The sequence below is a fragment of the Sus scrofa genome, chromosome 15 (assembly GCF_000003025.6).
Source record: "Sus scrofa isolate TJ Tabasco breed Duroc chromosome 15, Sscrofa11.1, whole genome shotgun sequence".
NCBI lineage: Eukaryota > Metazoa > Chordata > Mammalia > Artiodactyla > Suidae > Sus > Sus scrofa.
In genome coordinates, this window is record NC_010457.5 from 16,415,101 (window position 1) to 16,434,773 (window position 19,673).

At 38.0% G+C, this 19,673-nt stretch overlaps 1 protein-coding gene across 4 annotated transcripts in view; it reads left to right on the forward strand.

Moving 5' to 3' along the window:
* Positions 1 to 19,673, forward strand: part of ZRANB3 (zinc finger RANBP2-type containing 3) — a 313,369-nt gene that overhangs the window by 810 nt on the left and 292,886 nt on the right. The gene's annotated exons all lie outside the window — the stretch shown is intronic.

The following is a 19,673-nucleotide window of genomic DNA, read 5'->3' on the forward strand; positions in this document are numbered from 1 at the left end:
CAATTTCCTGTCTTCTGACCTGCTCAGTATTATATTACACCCATTTACTTGTGATGGGTGTTTCTGTGGCCTTTTTCACATCTTCAGTTTGGCTAAAAACTGCCCAGAAATTCTGAGCTAACTCCTCCTACTTTAACGAACAAACTTTTAAAGGCTGGTTCAAAGGAGAAAAGCTACAGAAGGGATTGATAGTCAATAATGGGCCTTTTGGGAATTCCTGTCCTGGCTCAGTGGTTAAGGAACCCGAGTAGTGCCCGTGACGCGCGTTCCAGCCCTGGCATCGCTCAGTGGGTTAAGGATCTGGAGTTGCCCTGAGCTGTGGTGTAAGTTGCAGATGAGGCTTGGATCCCGCCTTGCTGTGGCTGTGGCATAAGCCTGGCAGCCTCAGCTCCCATTCGACCCCTAGACTGGGAACCGCCACATGCCCCGCGGTACAGCCTTAAAAAGACAAAAACCAAAAACCAAAAAACCTGAAGAATGGGCCCATTAGTTTCTTCTTCTTCTCCTTTTTTTTTTTTTTTTTTTTAATGTAAAGCATTCATTAAACAAGTGCCCACAGGGTACCACCTATAATAACACTGATGAATATAAACATCATTGTAAAGTCTTTGGAGCCCATAAGCTTAGCACATCAGACCCTGCCTAGTTAATGCGCCTTTGGGATGTAAAGTTAAGTATATTCTTGCTGTTGGACTCTCCTTTGGGAGCCTTTGGAGACTCTTTGAAATAATGAGATGCAGAAGGTATTAACAGGAAAAGCCTTTCAGCAAGTTACTGTTGTGGCTCAGCAGGATAAGAATCCGACTAGTATCCGTGAGGTTGCTTGTTCAATCCATGGCCTCGTTCAGTGGATTAAGGATGGGGTGTTGTATTAATGCGGCTGTGGTATACGCAGGGCAGCTGCAGCTCCAAATCCATCCCTAAGCTGGAAACTTTTATATGCCATTCGTGTGGCATATAAAAAGATCAAAAAAAGAGGCCTTTCCTCCCCACCTCTGATGGCTTTCATTCTTAAACTCTTTTCCCCATCATTTTGACTGACTTCCTCAAATACATTCAAATTTCCCCACAGTTTCACTGAAACTTTCTTTTATAAATCATCCTGTAAATATTTATTGAGTATTTACACTGTATTAGTTACTATACCAGATTTTGGGGGAAGAGAAATGGCAAAACGACAGGTTCTTGACCAAAAGTAGTGAGGAAGACAGAGGCCAAACAAAATTAATGGTAGTGTTACTTGTTCTTTTAATCTCTAAGTTTCTTCATTAGTCAGGTTTTGCTAGTTACTTTTTCCATTCTACATGTGGACTAAAATAAGCATATTTTCTTTCTGTTTTTTTTTCCCCTTATGTACTAACATGTCTATGTCCAATACTTATGAATGGTGTTTATGCGCAAACTAGATGATAAATTTTATAGTGTAATCCTTCTAGGTAAAGGAATATAATCATACCTTTTGTGTGCTGGATCCACCAAAGTATTGTCTCTTGCTTTTTTTTAAATTTATTTTTAATTTTATTCTTCTATTTTTTGCTTTTTAAGGCTGCACCCATAGCATATGCTAGTTCCCAGGCTAGGGGTCAAATCAGAGCTATAGCTCCCGGCCTACATCACAGCTCACAGCAACGCCAGATCTCTGAACCGCTGAGCAAGGCCAGAGATCAAACCCACATCCTCATGGATATGAGTTGGATTTGTTTCCACTGGCCAAAACAGGAACTCCTTTTTTTTTTTTAAATGTATTTATTTACTTGGCCACACCTTGGCATGTGAAAACTCCTGGGCCAGGGATTGAACCTTCCCTGCAGTTGCACGCTGGGCCTCAGCTGCAGCAAGTCTGGATCCTTAACCTGCTGTGTGACATGGGAATTCCTGCTCTTGCTTTTTAATGCAGTTGGGAATTTTATGTAATTTAGCAGAATAGTTTTCTATAGATGCTTAGTTTTTTTTGGTCTGAGCTCTTCCAGTGTAAATCAATAATTAGTAATGATGGTGTTTCCTCTGAACTAGGAATGATGTTAAATGCTTTAAGTACATATTCCCTACAGTAATCTGCAAGTATTGTTCTGTGATGTTTTGTACTTGAAGAAATTGGAGCCCAATGAAATTCAATAAGATTTTAAAGCTTTTATCAGTAAATTTTTGAGCTGAGATTCATATCTATGTATCATTTCTGAGCTCTTAACCACCACTGCTCATCCTGCCTCATAAATATTTATTAATCCCCCAGTATGTGCCAGACATGAGAGAGAAGTGTGAAATTTCATCCTAGGATTCCAGAACCAATGATGGTTGTCACATCCTCTTTAGAGCTATCCTTTGGCGTCACATAATATATACTCATTGTATTTAAAAACAGAGAAGAGTTCTCTTGTGGCTCAGCAGGTTAAGGATCTGGTATCGTCACTGCAGAGGCTGGGATCCCTACTGTAGCTTTGGTTCAGGAACTTATACATGCCAAAGGTACAGCCAAATAAATAAAAAGAAAAATTCAGGAAAATACTAAACAGAAAGTAAAGCGTATCTGTAATCCTATTACTTCGAGATGCCAGTATTAAATTTTTGTTGCTGTCCTTATGATCTCTCTTATACGTTTGAATGGTATCATACTACTTTCTTCCTTTGTAAACTTTCTAAACTCAAAAATAGGCTGTGGAGGAGTTCCCTTGTGGCCCAGTGGGTTAAAAACCTGACCAGTGTCCATAAGGATTTGAGTTTGACCCCTGGGCTCACTCAGTGAATTAAGGATCTGGTGTTGCTGCTGTGTAGGTCGAAGATGGGGCTCGGATTTGGCTTCACTGAAGCTGTGGTATAGGTCAGCAGCTGCAGCTCTGTTCAACCCTTAGTCTGGGAACCTCCATATGTCACAGGTGTGGCCCTAAATAAGGAAAAAAATAAGAAGTTGCTTCTTAGGTTTTTAACTTTGTCATGTTTTGCCTTTATTCACATTTTCAAATTTGTCTTTTCAACTTTTTAATGATGTTTTTCTATGACAGAGTTTAAATTATTTTAATGCTAAAATTTGTCTTTTCCTTTATACTTTCTTGTTTATTTGTGATACTTTTCCTGGAAAAACTTTATGTTAGAGATTAGATAGTAAAATATAACATGTATATATAAGTTTTATTTCTTTTTACGTTTGTTTTCAAAATTATATATACTGGATTCTTTTCTGTTTCATTGTTCTGTCTTTTCTTTGACTTGTACCATACCCATTATCTTAATTTCTGAAAATTAGTGATATATTTTGATATCTGGCAGGTAAAGTGTGCTTCTACTTTTTCTTGTCATTCTCACATTTTCTTGTGTTTTATATAGGTGGATTTTGATGTCATTTTGTCATATTAAAAATAAATATCTTCACTTTTCTATTTTAACTGAATATAAGTTTGACATTTGTATAAAAGGAATACCACTTAAAGGCAAATATTAAATTTCATATTAGCAGTATAGAATTTTTTATAGTACAGTCAAGATTCAGTGGGACAATCTGCTTTTTAAAACATGTTTTTATTGCATAGTTGGATCTAAATGTTACAGATTAAGAGCACATCTAACCTTTTAAATAATCTCTTTTTATACAGAAACTAACACTTTATAGGTGGCTTTCTGTAGGACCTGGTGACTTCTGAATGCTTTTCTCTGTAACCACTTATCCCACTATACTTCATTGCCTTCTCTGAGTACTTCACATTGAAAATACCACCTACCTCTGTTCTTCTCTTTACTCTCTATCTCATGTGTTTATTTGGTCAAGTAATATTTATTGGGAATCTACTGAAAGAGATTATTACGTAATGTTCAAGAGGATGAGTTCCAGGCTGCCTAGGTTTGATTCTGGGTTCTGCCCTGTACTCCTTGACTGACCTTGGGCAGATTACTTATCTAAGCCTTAGTTTCTTAATCTGTAAAGTTCAGGTAAAAAAAGTCACAGGCCATTGTTAGGCTTAAATTACTTAATATATGTAAAAAAACTTGAATAGTGCTGGATGCTTCGAAAGTATGTGTTGGGTTTTGTTAATATTGTTTCTGTTGACCGGGTTGATACTAGTGTACTGAAGTAAAACAACTATAAACAAGATAGTTTGTGGTCCTTGATTTTATGAAGGCTTTCTAATAGGTGGGAGTGAACAAATGAAAATGATTGTCACTCACAGTAAATGGTTAAAGAAATCAGTTGATGTCAGAGAGTGCAGATGGGTACGATTGCAATATTCCAGTTTAGCCAGGATGGCTTGAGATAGGGATGGCAATGGAACTGCAAAGAAATGAATGGATTTCAGAAATATTTTAGGAGTAATTAATAATGAGTGGATTTAATTTGGTGGCTAAAGAAGGATAAATTCCAGGGTTGTTGTTTTGAGAAACTTGCATGATTGTACCATTACTGAGAGATTGGTCAGGGAGCACACAATTTGGTAGAGAAACCAAGACGCTGGTTTTAGACATTTGGGGTAGAAATGTCTATGAGATACCCAAAATGTCAGGTAGGTATTGATGTAGGAGTGTGAAGCTAAGAGATTATAAATTATATCACCTGGACCATTTATAGTAGCCTTCTGTAAGACTGTCCTTGCTTCCACATGCATATTTGACAAGGTGATCTTTGTTAGTAGAAACTTGGCTAAACTTTAGGAAAGGCTCCCAGTTTCTTATAGAAAAATCCAAATCCTTTTAGCATGGCATATGAGAAGCTCCCTGACATGGCCTGTTTCTTGTCACAAAGCATCTTATTTTTAGCTCTACTAAACTGCTTACGATTTTCTGAAGCTTTGTGCTTTTGCAAATATGGCTTCTTTCTCCCTGGGATATCCATTTCTTGATTTTCTATCTGGAAACTACACTCTTCCTTCATTTCAGTTTAAAAGTTACATCAAAGAGTTAAATAAAGTGTACTGTGTTCCAAGCATTTTTTCCTCCTAAGTGAAGCCTTCTTTGATTGATTGCTACCTTTCAAGGAATCAACACTCCCACCTTATGCGTAGTATTTTTATATATACCTCCTTCATAGCACTTACTGGATTGTATTGCAATTATTTGTTTATAACTTTTATTTCCATCCTGGATTTAGCTGGGAGGTGAGGCAAGAATTGTTAAGAATCATCTCTATATATCTGGTACATTCTGCAATGCTTAATACACTCAATAATTACTTGTTGAATGAGTGATTTTTAAGAGGCAGTGTTGCATAATGGTAAAAGTTCAGAGTTTTACATTAGACCAGTCAGACTTCTGTACTTAATATCACCAGTTTCTAACTGGTGATAAATTATTTAATATCTCTGAACCTCAGTTTTCTTGTCTTTCTTGTCTTTAATGAGGATAATGATACTTATCTTTGTGAGTTGTTTTGAGAGTTACAGGAGATTTTCTAAAATATCCTAGTGTACTGCCACACAGAAAGAGGCTACTCAGTAAGTGGGAGTTATTTTATCGTTTGTTCTGAGAACAGTTCCCTGTAGACTGAAAGATTCTAGTGTCCTTGCTTTTAAAGTAATTAGGTATTAGATATGGCATTTTTTAAAGCCCCATAAGTGATTTTTAAAATATGTAATTTTAACATTTACTGAATTTGATCTTTTATCATTTTAAAATGTTCAGTGTAATTAAACGTGATTTTAATTTATTAAATTTAGGTTGCTGGAGTTCCCGTCATGGTGCAGTGGTTAACGAACCCGACTAGGAACCATGAGGTTGCGGGTTCGGTCCCTGCCCTTGCTCAGTGGGTTAACGATCCGGCGTTGCCCTGAGCTGTGGTGTAGGTCACAGACGCATCTTGGATCCCGCGTTGCTGTGGCTCTGGTGTAGGCTGGCAGCTACAGCTCTGATTCGACCCCTAGCCTGGGAACCTCCATATGACGAGGGAGCGGCCCAAGAAATTGCAAAAAGACAAATAAATAAATAAATAAATAAGTTAATTAATTTAGGTTGCTGCTTACTGGCAACCCATAAATATAGATACATCAGATAAAATGTGTAAATAGGATGTATACTTTTATGTAAGCATGGAGTATGTTAAAATATGAAATAGGTACATTCACAAGACCTGATCAATTCTGAAGTGTTTCTGTAATTGAGTATATGATTTTGTGTGTAATCACTGAAGATGTTTTAGTGGATAAGAGAAATTTTCATTGTCTGCCTTTTTTTTTTTTAGATTTTTTTTTTTTTTTTTTTTTTTTTTTTTGTCTTTTTCTATTTCTTGGGCCGCTCCCGCGGCATATGGAGGTTCCCAGGCTAGGGGTCTAATCGGAGCTGTAGCCACTGGCCTACGCCAGAGCCACAGCAACGCAGGATCCGAGCTGCGTCTGCAACCTACACCACAGCTCAGGGCAACGCCGGATCGTTAACCCACTGAGCAAGGGCAGGGACCGAACCCGCAACCTCATGGTTCCTAGTCGGGTTCGTTAACTACTGCGCCACGACGGGGAACTCCCTTTTTTTAGATTTTTATTTTTCCTATTTTAGTTGATTTACATTGTTTATTTTTTCAAATTCATAGTCAAACTTTTTTTTTCAGTTTTGGTTTTGGTGAGTGTGTCAGCAGGATCCTGTGGGGCCTTCCTGAGACAGATCCCTCCCCCATATCCTCTGCTGTAGCTCCTTTCTGAAGTACAGAGTAACAGTATCTGATGCAAACTTCCTGAGTTGTTTTACAGATGCTTCTTCCCCCCACCCACCCAAAAGGAAGAAATTCACTACTTTTAACTACTTGATGATCTGAGCACTTGTGTCTAAGGATTGATAATGCTAATTCCTGAGAAGCCACCCTGTTGCCTACTATCAACCAATCAGAGAATTGAGCTAATCACTTACTCTGGGATGCTCCTCCCTCACCTTGCCTTTAAAAATGCTTTGTTGTAACCCATCTGGGATTTTTTTTGCGCAATAGCTGCCCTGGACTCCTTGCTCAGCACCCTGCAGTAATGCTGCACTGTCCTTCACCACAACCTGGTGTCAGTAGATCAGCTTTACTGCATTGCTGGCTTGTGGACCCAAGTTTGGCTAGGTAATGTGTGGCTTCTAGATGCGTGTACTTTAAAGTTGTCCTGTAGACCCCCACATTCACCATCTGTATATTGAAGCTAAATTTGTATCCCAATAAGGAACTTGGAATTACTAATGTTAATATAATAGATGGATACTTACGTACTAACTCTGGAAAGGTATTTACTGGCGTTGCCAGCTTCTATTCCTCCTCGCTCTCCTCTGTCCACCTGCTTCCTATTATCAATGGTTGGGCGGATAGGAGTAAGAGTGAGTAATCAAATCTTTTTCATAGGCCACCCAAGATTTAAGGTATTTTATTTTTACAACGTTTACTTGTGTACACGTAGCCAAATTGCTATAGTTATTGGGTCAATTTCCACTAACAATTTCTTTTTTTTTTTACCTTTAAAATTTTTTTTTTATTACTCAAATGAATTTATCACATCTGTAGTTGTATAATGATCATAACAATCTAATTTCACAGGATTTCCATCCCACAGCCCAGGCACATCCCCCCACCCCCCAAACTGTCTCCTCTGGAGACCATTAAGTTTTTCAATGTCTGCGAGTCAGCATCTGTTCTGCAAAGAAGTTCCACCTGTCCTTTTTTCAGATTCCACATGTCAGTGAAAGCATTGGATGTTGGTGTCTCATTGTATGGCTGACTTCACTTAGCATGATAGTTTCTAGGTCCATCCATGTTTCAAAAAAATGCAGGTATTTCGTTCTTTTTAATGGCTGAGTAATATTCCATTGTGTATATGTACCACATCTTCTGGATCCATTCCTCTGTCGATGGACATTTAGGTTGTTTCCATGTCTCGGCTATTGCAAAGAGTGCTGCAATGAACATTGGAGTACATGTGTCTTTGCAAGTCATGTTTTTCTCTGGGTAGATGCCCAGGAGTGGGATTGCTGGATCAAATGGTAGTTCTATGTTTAGTTTTCTGAGGAATTTCCATCCTGTTTTCCACAGTGGTTGCACCAATTTACAATCCCACCAACAGTGTACTAGGGTTCCTTTTTCTCCACAGCCTCTCCAGCACTTCTTGTTTGTAGACTTTTTGATGATGGCCATTCTGGCTGGTGTAAGGTGGTACCTCATCGTGGTTTTGATTTGCATTTCTCTAATAATGAGTGACGTTGAACATATTTTCATGTGTTTTTTTGGCCATCTGTGTGTCTTCTTTGGAGAACTGTCTGTTTAGCTCTTCTGCCCATTTTGTGATGGGGTTGTTTGTTTTTTTGGTATGGAGCTGCAGAAAATGTTTATAAATTTTGGGGATTAATCCCTTGTCAGTCGATTCACTTGCAAAGATTTTCTCCCATTCTGTGGGTTGTCTTTTTGTGTTGTTTAGGGTTTCCTTTGCTGTGCAGAAACTTTGAAGTTTGATTTGGTCCCATTTGTTTATTTTTGTTTTTGTTGTCACTAACAATTTCTTGTATTTATTTATTTTTTGACTAGGGTGAATTTAGAAAATTTAACTATCTTGATTAAGATTTTTTTAATTGAACAGAAGATTTGCTTAATACTATGTTAGGAAGTATTTTCCATAGTAGGCCTAATTTCTAGCTTAGAACTTTCTAGTGTATTCTAATGCCCTAATATCCTAATATGGAGCATTAATCCATATTTTATAAACTACACCCTCTAATCTTAATCACTCAGCAAACTGTCTCCATTTTCCCTGTTATAACTTGAACTTACTTACTTAGGACTGCTTACTGTCTTTCTATCTGCATTCTGACTTCTACACTCGAATGTACAGCCTAGCTGTTACAGCATGCTAGTTTCTTTGTTCCTAGACTCCCCTGTCTCCTGTGAACCTTGTTTCCACAATAGCTCAGCTGTGCACTCCAGTGGTCCTACCTTGTACTTTCTTATCCCTAGGAACTGTTCTGCTTCTATACTGTCTAATCATGGTCCCTCTGTCCTTGGAAGCTTTAAAAAACAAATAATACTAAGTGTGTAGTGCTAGGCATTGCTCTAGTGCATGGAATATACCAGGAAACAAAACACAAACATCTCTGCCCTCATGGAGTTTATATGCTAGAGGAGAGAGACAGATGATTAACAAAACCCATAGTAAGTATGTAAATGATATAGTGTTTTTCAAGTTGATAACAATGTACTATCAAGAAGGAAAAAGAGTTGGGAAGAGGTAATAGGGAGTTTGAAGGATTTTTTGTTTTTTGTTTTAAAATTTTTAAGTTTTATTCTGAAATAATTTGACAGAGAAGGTCAAAAGAATTGTGTAATGAACTTCCATGTACCCTTGACCTAGAATCACAAACTGTTAATATCTTACCACATTTACTTTAAAATTCTCTCTCTCAAAAATATGTAACACTTCCTGAAGTTGTGTGTCATCCTTGTGCAGGGGCCATGCTAATGTTCTCTGTATTGTTCCAATCTTAATGTGCTGCTGAAGCCAGTGCAAGAGTTGCAATTTTAAATACTGTGGTTAAGTCTTCATTGAGAAATTGACATTTCAAGATAGACTTTTGAATGAAACAAGGGAAAAAAACATGCAGATGTGGGGGCGAAAGAGTGAGGAGGAGAGTGGTATAGAAAGACGGCCCAGTTTGTATGGAGTACAAAGCAGGAATATATAAGGATGTCAGTAAGACAGAGAGGAAGAAGTGAGGAGGAGATGTAATAGGTGTAGGTGGTAGATTGTGAAAATGCTTATACCATTAATAGAGCTTTTATCTGGATAAAATTGTGAGCCATTGAGGAGTTCTGAGGAGTGATATGATCAGACTTTTTTTTTAAAGTATTGCACTAACTCCAGTATTAAGAGAAGAATGTAGGGAATGCAGTAGAAGCTGGGGTTCAGTTAAACTGTTGCAGGAATTCAGACTCAGACACGAATGTTGTCTCAGATAAGGCGAGTAGATTTGGAGGTGGTAGGAAATGGTGGGATTCTGGGTATATTTAAAATGTAGAGTCAGCAGGAGATGCTGATGGATTGGATGTGTAGTATGAGACAAAGAGGGGAATCAAGGGGTTGTTATGAGCAACTGGAGGAACAAGATTGAGAAGGCTCTGGATGGGATATGGTTTGAGAAAATCTAGGGAGCTCCCTGGTAGCCTAGTGGTTAAGGCCTTGGCATTGCCACTGCTGTGGCCTGGGCTACTGCCATGGCTTGGGTTCAGTTCCTGGCCTGGGAACTTCTGCATGCCATGGGCGTGGCCAAAAAAAAGAAATAGAATTCTTTTGATCATATTAAGTTTGAGATGCCTATTAGACTGCTAGGTAGAGATATCTTGTTAGATTTACAAATGAATCTGATGTTCAGAAGAGGTCTTATCTCCTTATATACATGTGGGAGTCATTGGCATAGAGGTAATGTTTAAAGCTATGCAACTAATGAGATCTCTAAAAGCAAAAAAGGAAACTAAAAATTGAGTTTTGTTATACTCTAAGAGAACAGGAAGATGAGAAAGAACCAGCAAAAGTTTAGACTGAGAAGGAATAACCAGTGATGTAGGATAAAATCCATGAGTTTGTGGTATTATAGAATCTAGTGAAAAAAAAAGGTGATTTGATAGGGAAGGAACGATTTGCTGATAGGTGTAGTAAGATGAAGACTGAGAATTCCTTCCTGTTATCTTTTTTGCTTCTAATCCAGGGTCTTTATTTTATTTTATTTTATTTTTTTTAGGGATGTACCTGTGGCATATGGAAGTTCCCAGGCTGGGGTTGAAATTGGAGCTGCTGCTGCCACAGCCACAGCAATGCAGAGATCCAGGCCTCATCTGACCTATACCACAGCTCATGGCCTGCCAGATCCTTAACCCACTGAACAAGCCCAGGGACCAAACCCGAGTTGTCATTGTACTAGTCCCTTTTGTTACCGCCGAGCTACAACTGGCACTCCTGTATATACTTCTTGTTGGGTTATTGTTGATTTATTCTTCATATCTCACCTGTGAGGTATACATACACATATATAGTCAGTATATATATTAAGAAGCCTTCCAAACCTCCAAATCTGAAAACTGAGTCACTCTTATATGTTCCCTTAAGACTTCAGAATTGCATCTGTCTTCTGTAATCTATCCAGAGTGTAGCATAATATCTGCTCCATGTAAACACCCAAATATATTTTTGTTGAATGTGTGAAAGAATGAAATTTATTAAGTGAATTTTTCATGTTGCTATAGCCTTTTACATTTTACTGAATGTTTTACATACAACCTTTCTTTTTTTAAAATTAAAATTTAGTTGATTTATAATATTGTGTCAATTGCTGCTGTATATAGCAAAGTGACTCAGTCATACATATAAATACATTCCTTTTTATATTATTTTCCATCATGGTCTACCCCAGGAGATTGGATATTGTTCTCTATGCTATACAGGAGGAACTTAGTGTTTATCCATTCTATAAATGGTTATTTTTAATTAATTAATTATTTATTTATTTTGCATTTTAGGGACAGACATGTGCCATATGGAGGTTCCCATGCTAGGGATCAAATTGGAGCTGCAGCTGCTGGCCTAAGCCACAGCCACAGCAAAGCAGGATCCAAGCTGCGTCTGGGACCCACACCACAGCTCACACAATGCCGGATCCTTAACTCACCAAGCAGAATGGGAACTCCAATAAATGATTATTTTCTACTTTATATCTTTACAGTGTAAAAATTCTGATTTTTTGTAATAGATGTTTTCACTGGGATTTAACCATGAAGCACAAATGGAGCAATTTTGGTTGAAAAGGGAGCAAAGACCCAAATTTATGTTTTACCTCCACCAGTAGCTATATGATCTTGCAGTTTAATCTTCTTTGGACTTTATTTGCGGCGCGGAGACTTCATTTTCTCAGGGTTTCAGATTCATTGATATGTGTTAAACCAGAGCATTTGTTTTTCTTTTTTTCTTTTTTCTTTCTTTTTTTTTTTTTTTTTTTTTCTTTTTATCTTTTTAGGGCTGCACCCATGGCATATGGAGATTCCCAGGCTGGGGGTCAAATCAGAGCTGTAGCTGCCAGCCTACACCAGAGCCACAGCAACACTAGATCAGAGCTGCCTCTGCAACCTACACCACAGCTCACAGCATCGCTGGATCCTTAACCCACTGAGCAAGGCCAGGGATTGAATCCACAACCTTATGGTTCCTAGTCGGATTGTTTCCACTGTGCCATTATGGGAACTCCTAGAAATAGATTTTTAAAAATTGTATTTATTATAGTTGATTTACAGTGTTCTGTCAATTTCTGCTGTACAACAAAGTGACCCAGCCATACATATACATATAGATATATATACACACACACATTCTTTTTCTCACATGATCCTCCATCATACTCCATTGCTAGTGGTTAGGTATAGCTGATCCTGTACTGTACAGCAGGAACTCATTGCTTATCCTCTCCAAATTCATTAGTTTGTGTCTACTAACCCCAAACTCCCAATCGTTACCCCTCCCACATGGCAACTACAAGTGCGTTGTCCAAGTCCATGAGTTTGTTTCTTTTCTGTAGGTAGGTTCATTTGTACCATATATTAGATTCCACATATAAGTGATATCATATGGTATTTGTCTTTCTGACTTCACTTAGTATGAGTCTCTAGTTCCATCCATGTTGCTCCAATGGCATTATTTTGTTCATTTTTATGGCTGAGTAGTATTTGATTGTGTATATATACCACATCTTATTCTGTTCATCTTTGATGGGCATTTAGTTGTTTCCATGCCTTGGCTATTGTGAATAGTGCTGCAGTGAACATACGGGTTGCATGTGTCTTTTTTAATGAAAGTTTTGTCCAGATATATGCCCAGGAGTGGGATTGCTGGGTCATATGGAAGTTCTATATTTAGTTTTCTGAGGTATCTCCATACTGTCTTCCACAGTGGATATACCAATTTACATTTCCACCAACAGTATAGGAGGGCTCCCTTTTCTCCACACCCTCCAGCATTTGTTATTTATGGACTTGTTAATGATGGCTCTTCTGACAGGTATGAGATTATAGTTTTGATTTGCATTTTCCTAATGATTAGTGATGTTAAGCATTTTTTCATGTGCCTGTTGGCCATCTGTATGTCTTCTTTGGAGAAATGTCTTCAAGTCTTCTGCCCATTTTTCAATTGGGTTGTTGGTTTTTTTGTTGTTGAGGTATATACGTTGTTTGAATATTTTAGAGATCAAGCTCTTGTCAGATGCATAGTTTGCAACTATTTTCTCCTATTTTGTAAGTTGTCTTTTTGTATTTTTTACCGTTTCTTTTGCTGTGCAAAAGCTTGTAAGTTTGATTAGATCCCATTGGTTTATCTTTGTTTTTATTTCAGATGCCTCGGGAAACTGACCTAAGAAAAATTTGTACAGTTGATGTTAGAGAATGTTTTGCCTGCATTCTCTTCCAGGAGTTTTACTGTGTCTTGTCTTGTGTTTAAGTCTTTAAGCCATCTTGAGTTTATTTTTGTGCATGGTGTACAGTTTCCCATTGATTTACATGCAACTGTCCAGTTTTCCAAGCACCACATACTAAAGAGGCTGTCTTTTTTCCATTTTATAGTCTTGCCTCCTTTGTTGAAGATTAATTGACCATAGGTGTCCAGGTTTATTTCTGGGTTCTTTATTCTGTTCCATTGGTCTGTGTGTCTGTTTTGGTACCAGCTCCACACGGTCTTTTTTTTTTTTTTTTTTTTTTTTTTTTTTTGCTTTTTAGGGCCACACACATGTCATATCAAAGCTCCCAGGCTAGGGTTTGAATCTGAGCTACAGCTGCAGGCCTACTTCACAGCCACAACAATGAGCTGTGTCTGTGACTTACACCATAGCTCAAGGCAAGGCCAGGTCCTTAACCTACTGAGAGAGGCCAGGGATTGAACCTGTATCCTCATGGTTACTAGTCGGATTTGTTTCTCCTATGCCACAACGGGAACTCCACACACTGTCTTGATTACTATAACTTTGTAATATTGAATGAAGTTTGGGAGAGTTATGCATCCTGCTGTTTTTTTTTCCCCCTCAGGATTGCTTTGACAATTCTGGGATTCTTATGGTTCCTTATAAATTTTTGGATTGTTTGTTGTAGTTCTGTGAAAAATGTCATGGGTCATTTGATAGGGATTGCATTGAATCTGCAATTGCTTTGTGTAGTATGACCATTTTAACAATATTAATTCTTCCAATCCAGGAGCATGGACTATCTATCTGTCTTTGAATCCTCTTTAATTTCCTTGATTAATATTTTACAATTCTCAGCATATAATCTTTCACATCCTTATTCCTAGGTATTTAATTTGGGGGAGTGTGATTTTACAAGGTGTTATATTTTTATATTCCTTTTCAAATATTTCATTGTTAATATACAGAAATGCAACTCATTTCTGAATGTTAATCTTGTATTCTGCTAGTTTGCTGAATTCATTGATCAGTAGTTTTTGTGTGATGTCCTTAGGGTTTTCTCTGTATAGTATCTTGTCATCTTCATAAAGTGACGGTTTTACCGCTTCTCTTCCAATTTGGATACATTTTATTTCTTTTGTTTGTCAGATTGCTGTGACTAGGACTTCCACTACTATACTGACTAAAAGTGGTGCTAGTGTACATCCTTGTCTTGTTCCCGACTTTAGCAGGAAGGCTTTCAGCTTTTCTCCATTGAGTATTATATTGGCTGTGGGTTTGTCAAAAATGCCTTTTATCTTGTTAAGGTATGGTCCCTCTATACCCACTTTGGTAAGAGTTTTTATCATGAAATGGATATTGGACTTTGTCAGATGCTTTTTCCGCATCTATTGAGATGATCATGTGGTTTTTGACTTTTGTTAATGTGGTATATGATGTCGATTGATTTGCATTTGTCAAACTATCCTTGTGAACCTGAGATGAATCCCACTTGGTTATAGTGTATGATCTTTTTTATATGTTGGATTCAGTTGGCTAAAATTTTGTTGAGAATTTTTGCATCTCTATTCATCAAAGATATTGGTCTATACTTTTCACTTTTGGTAATATCTTTGGTTTTGGTGTTAGGGTGATGGTGGCTTCATAGAATGTCTTTGGGAATGTTCTTTCTTCTTCAGTGTTTTGGAAAAGTTTAAGAAGAATGGGTATATAAGTTCTTTGGATGTTTGGTACAATTGTCTTGTGAAGCCATCTGGTCCAGGACTTTTGTTTGTATGGAGTGTTTTTATTACATATTCAATTTCATTTCTAGTGATCAGTCTGTTCAATAGATCTCTTCTTAATTCAGTTTTGGTAGGCTCTAAGTCTCTAGAAAGTTATCCATTTTCTTCTAGGTTGTCACATTTGTCGGCATATAATTGTTCATATTGTTCTCTTTTGGTTTTTTGTATTTCTGCAATATCCACCGAGATTTCTCCTTTTTCATTTCTTATTTTGTTTATTTGATTTATATCTCTCCTTTTCTTGGTGAGTCTGGCCATAGGTTTGTCAGTTTTGTTTACCCTTTCAAAGATGAAGCTCTTGAATTTATTAATTTTTTTTCTATTGTTTTTTGCATATTTTATTTAAAACATTTTTTTTTTTCTTTTTAGGGCTGCACCAGCAGCATATGGAGATTCCCAGGCTAGGGGTCAAATCAAAACTGTAGCCGCTGGCCTACACCACAGCCACAGCAATGCAGGATCTGAGCCACATCTGCAACCTACACCACAGCTCACAGAAACACCTGATCAAGGTGACTGCCTGAGCAAGGCCAGGGATCATACCTGTGTCCTCATGCATACTAGCTAGATTCATTTTTGCTGAGCCATGACGGGAACTCCTAAATCTGTATTTATTGATTTGCTTTTCCTGATTTCCTTACTTCTGCTGACTTTAGATTTTGTTTGTTCTTCTTTTTCTACTTCTTTTTAGTCATGGCTTAAATTGTCGATTTGAGATTTTTCTTCTTTTCTGAGGAAGGCCTGTGTTGATATGAATTTCCCTCTAAGCACTGCTTTTGCTGCATCCCATAGATTTTTGTTTGTTTGTTTGTTTTGCTGTTTAGGGCTGCACGTCTAGCATACGGAGGTTCCCAGGCTAAAGGTCAAATCGGAGCTGTAGCTGTTGGGCTACACCACAGCCACAGCAGCAGAGGATCTGAGCTGTGCCTGCAGCCTACACCACCCCCCTTAATCCACTGAGCAATGCCAGTTCCTTAATCCACTGAGCAAGGCTGGGATCAAACCTGCATCCTCATGGATTCTAGTCAGATTTGCTAACTGCTGAGCCATAACGGGAACTCCTGTTAGTATTTGTTGTATGTATCTGGGTGCTCCTACATTAAGGGCATATATATTGGTGAGTGTAATATCAATCCTTTTATCATTAAATAGTGTCCTTCTTTCTCTTTCTTTATGGCCTTCATTTTAAAGTCTATTTTGTCTTAAATGAGTATTGCAACTCCCGCTTTCCTGTCTTTTTCATTCAGGTGAAACATCTTTTTCGATCTCCTCACTTTTGATTTATATGTGTCCTTTTCCCTAAGGTGAGTGTCTTGTCGACAGCATATTGTAGGCTCTGGCTTTTTTATCCAATCTGCCACTCTATTTCTTTTGATTAGAGCATTCAGTCCATTGATATTTAATGTAATTTTTGATAAATATGCATTTACTGCCATTTTCAACCTTTTTTTCCAGTTGACTCTATATGTTTTCCTCTGTTCCTTTCTCTCTTTTTTTTGGTTCGATGATTTTCTTTTATTTTATGCTTGTGTTCTTTTTAGTTTTTGTGAATATAGGTTGGTTTTGATTTGTGGATACCTTATTTTTCAAGTATTTTAACCCCTTCATATATCTGCTTGCTTTAGCATGATAGTCTTATAGGCTCAAACACATTCTAGAAAAAAAAAAATGAGTCTGTATTTTCTTATTCTCCTTCCCCATGTTTTATGGTTTTGAATTCCTTTTTTAACATCTTCCTAGTTTTCCTTTTGTCATTCCTTGTGTTTATTGTCACTTTTACAATAGTTTTTTTTTTTTTTTTTTCTTTTAGATCTGTGTACTGGCTTATTTAAGTGACTATTTGACAGTTGTGATTTCCTCCATCCTATTTCTTCTTTCTTCTTTTTTATTTAGAGGAGCCCTTCCAATATTTCTTATAGAATGGGTTTAGTATGGCTATACGCTTTTAGTTTTTGTTTGTCAGTGAAATTCTTTATTTCCCTTTCTGTTTTAAATGATATTCTTGCTGGGTGGAGTATTCTAGGTTGCAAATTTTTCCTTTTAGAACTTTGAATATATCTTACTGTTCTCTTCTGGCCTGTAGTGTTTCTTTAGAGAAGTCACCTGATAGCTTTTTGGGGGTTCCCTTATAATTATGTCTTTGTTTTTCTCTTGCTGCCTTTAGAGTCCACTCTTTAGCTCTTAACTTTTACCATTCTGATAGTAATATGTCTTGGTGTGGGCCTGTTTGTGTTCAACTTGTTTGGGGGCCTCTGTGTTTCCTCTTGTCTTGATATCTGTTTCCTTTAGATTTCAAAAGTTTTCAGCCATAACTTCTTCAAATATATTTTCAATCCCCTTTTCTTTTTCTTCTCCTTCGGTAATCCCTATTATGTGTAGATTGGCCCACTTTATATTATCCCATAGATCTCTTTTATTGCTTTCATGTTTTTTCATTTGGTTTTCTGTGTGGTGTTGATCGGGCGATTTCCATTAATCTATCTTCCAAGTCACTAACTCATTCCTATGCATTATTCATTCTGCTCTTTTGTGCCTTTAACTCAGCTTGTGTTTCTGTAAGTGAATTTTCTAATTTTTCTTGATTCCTCTGTGTGAGCACAGGGAAAGATATTCAAATGGTGGTCTGCCCCTCCTCCTCTTACCTCCCCCAACAGTGGCACCTTGCTTCTCCTGCTGGCTCCGACCTCCTCCCAGATTCCCTCAGCTATAACACTCAGCTCCCCAGGCTGTGGCCCACTGGCTCCGACCTCCTCCCAGATTCCTCAGCTATAACACTCAGCTCCCCAGGCTGTGGCCCACTGCCTCCTAGCCCCTCAGGGTGTATCATAGAGCCAACCCTAGGCCTTTCCCCGAAACTGCCATTTGGAGCCTGAGTCTCAGTTCAGCCCAAGAGCCTCAGGCAGTGGTGTTCAGCAGCAGTGGTACCGATCATTTATGTGGCTGTCTCTCTGCTTCGCCCTCAGTCCAGCTGTTACACTTTACTCTGAGACTGTGAGGTCCCTCTGTGTTGGTTGATTTCCGTGTCAGTTAGGTGGCTTCCCAGGGTGTGGGTTACTTTCCTTTTTCACAGCTTCCTCTCAGGAGTGCTAGTCCCATCGTGATTCCTTCTCTCTCTCCTTTTTTTTTTTTTTTTTTTTTTTTTTTTTTTTTTTATTGTTGTTGTTGTTGCTATTTCTTGGGCTGCTCCCGCGGCATATGGAGGTTCCCAGGCTAGGGGTTGAATCGGAGCTGTAGCCACCAGCCTACGCCAGAGCCACAGCAATGTGGGATCCGAGCCGCGTCTGCAACCTACACCACAGCTCACGGCAACGCCAGATCCTTAACCCACTGAGCAAGGGCAGGGACTGAACCCACAACCTCATGGTTCCTAGTCGGATTCGTTAACCACTGCGCCACGATGGGAACTCCCTCTCTCTCCCTTTTTTTTCCTTTTGTTCTACCCAGTTATGTGGAAGATTCCTTGCCCTTTTTGGAGATTTTAGGTCTTCTGCCAGCTTTCAATAGATGTTCTGTGTGAATTGTTCTACATGTAGATGGATTTTATTTTTGATGTTTCTGTGGGAGAGGGTGAGCACCACGTCTTACTCTTCTGCCATCTTGATCTTTCTTGATTTACTTCTGATAATTGATATTTTTCATGTTATTGAGAATGGTATAAATTTTGAAAATTTAATTTCTGATTTTTACCTGTATAGAGGAACACAGTGGATTGTGTATATTGATCATGTACTCATGAACCTTAGTAAATTGGCTTATAAATCTACTAGTAGATTATTTTTATTTTATATACACAATTCTATGTCATCTGTAAATTAATTCTTTTTCTTTTCTTTCTCTTTTTTGTTTTGCCTTAATAAAATTGATCTGATTCCACTGTGAAATAAATTTGAAACACTAGGCGTATTTGTGCCTTTCCTGACCTTGCGAGGAAAACTTTAAACATTTTCACTTAAGTATGATGTTTGCTAAAGATTTTTGGTAAAAAGTTTTCATGATATGAGTAAGTTTTCATCTATTTTTCCTATGTCAGCAAGATTTTATTCTGAATGAATTTTTTGTTTGTTTATTTGTTTGTTTGCTTTTTAGGGCTGCACCTGTGGCATATGGAAGTTCCCAGGCTAGGGGTCAAATTGGAGCCACATCTACTCACCACAGCCCCAGCAATGCAGGATCTGAGCTGTGTCTGCCAACTACACCATGGCTTACGGTATCACTGGATCCTTAACCCACTGAGTTAGTCCAGGGTTCGAACTCGCAACCTCATGGTTACTAGTTGGATTCATTTCCACTGTGCCACAATGGGAACTCCTGTTCTGAATGAATTTTGAATTTTATCAAATGTTTTACTCCCCCTACTATTGAAATTACCATAGAAAATTTCTTCCTTTCTTTGTTACTGTTGAGAATTACATACAATGTATTTTTAGCAGCTTAATTGACATGTAATTCATGACAACCATAAAATTCACTCATTTTGCAATTTTCTGAGTTTTTATATATCCACAGCATTGTGGAACCATCATACAGTCTCAT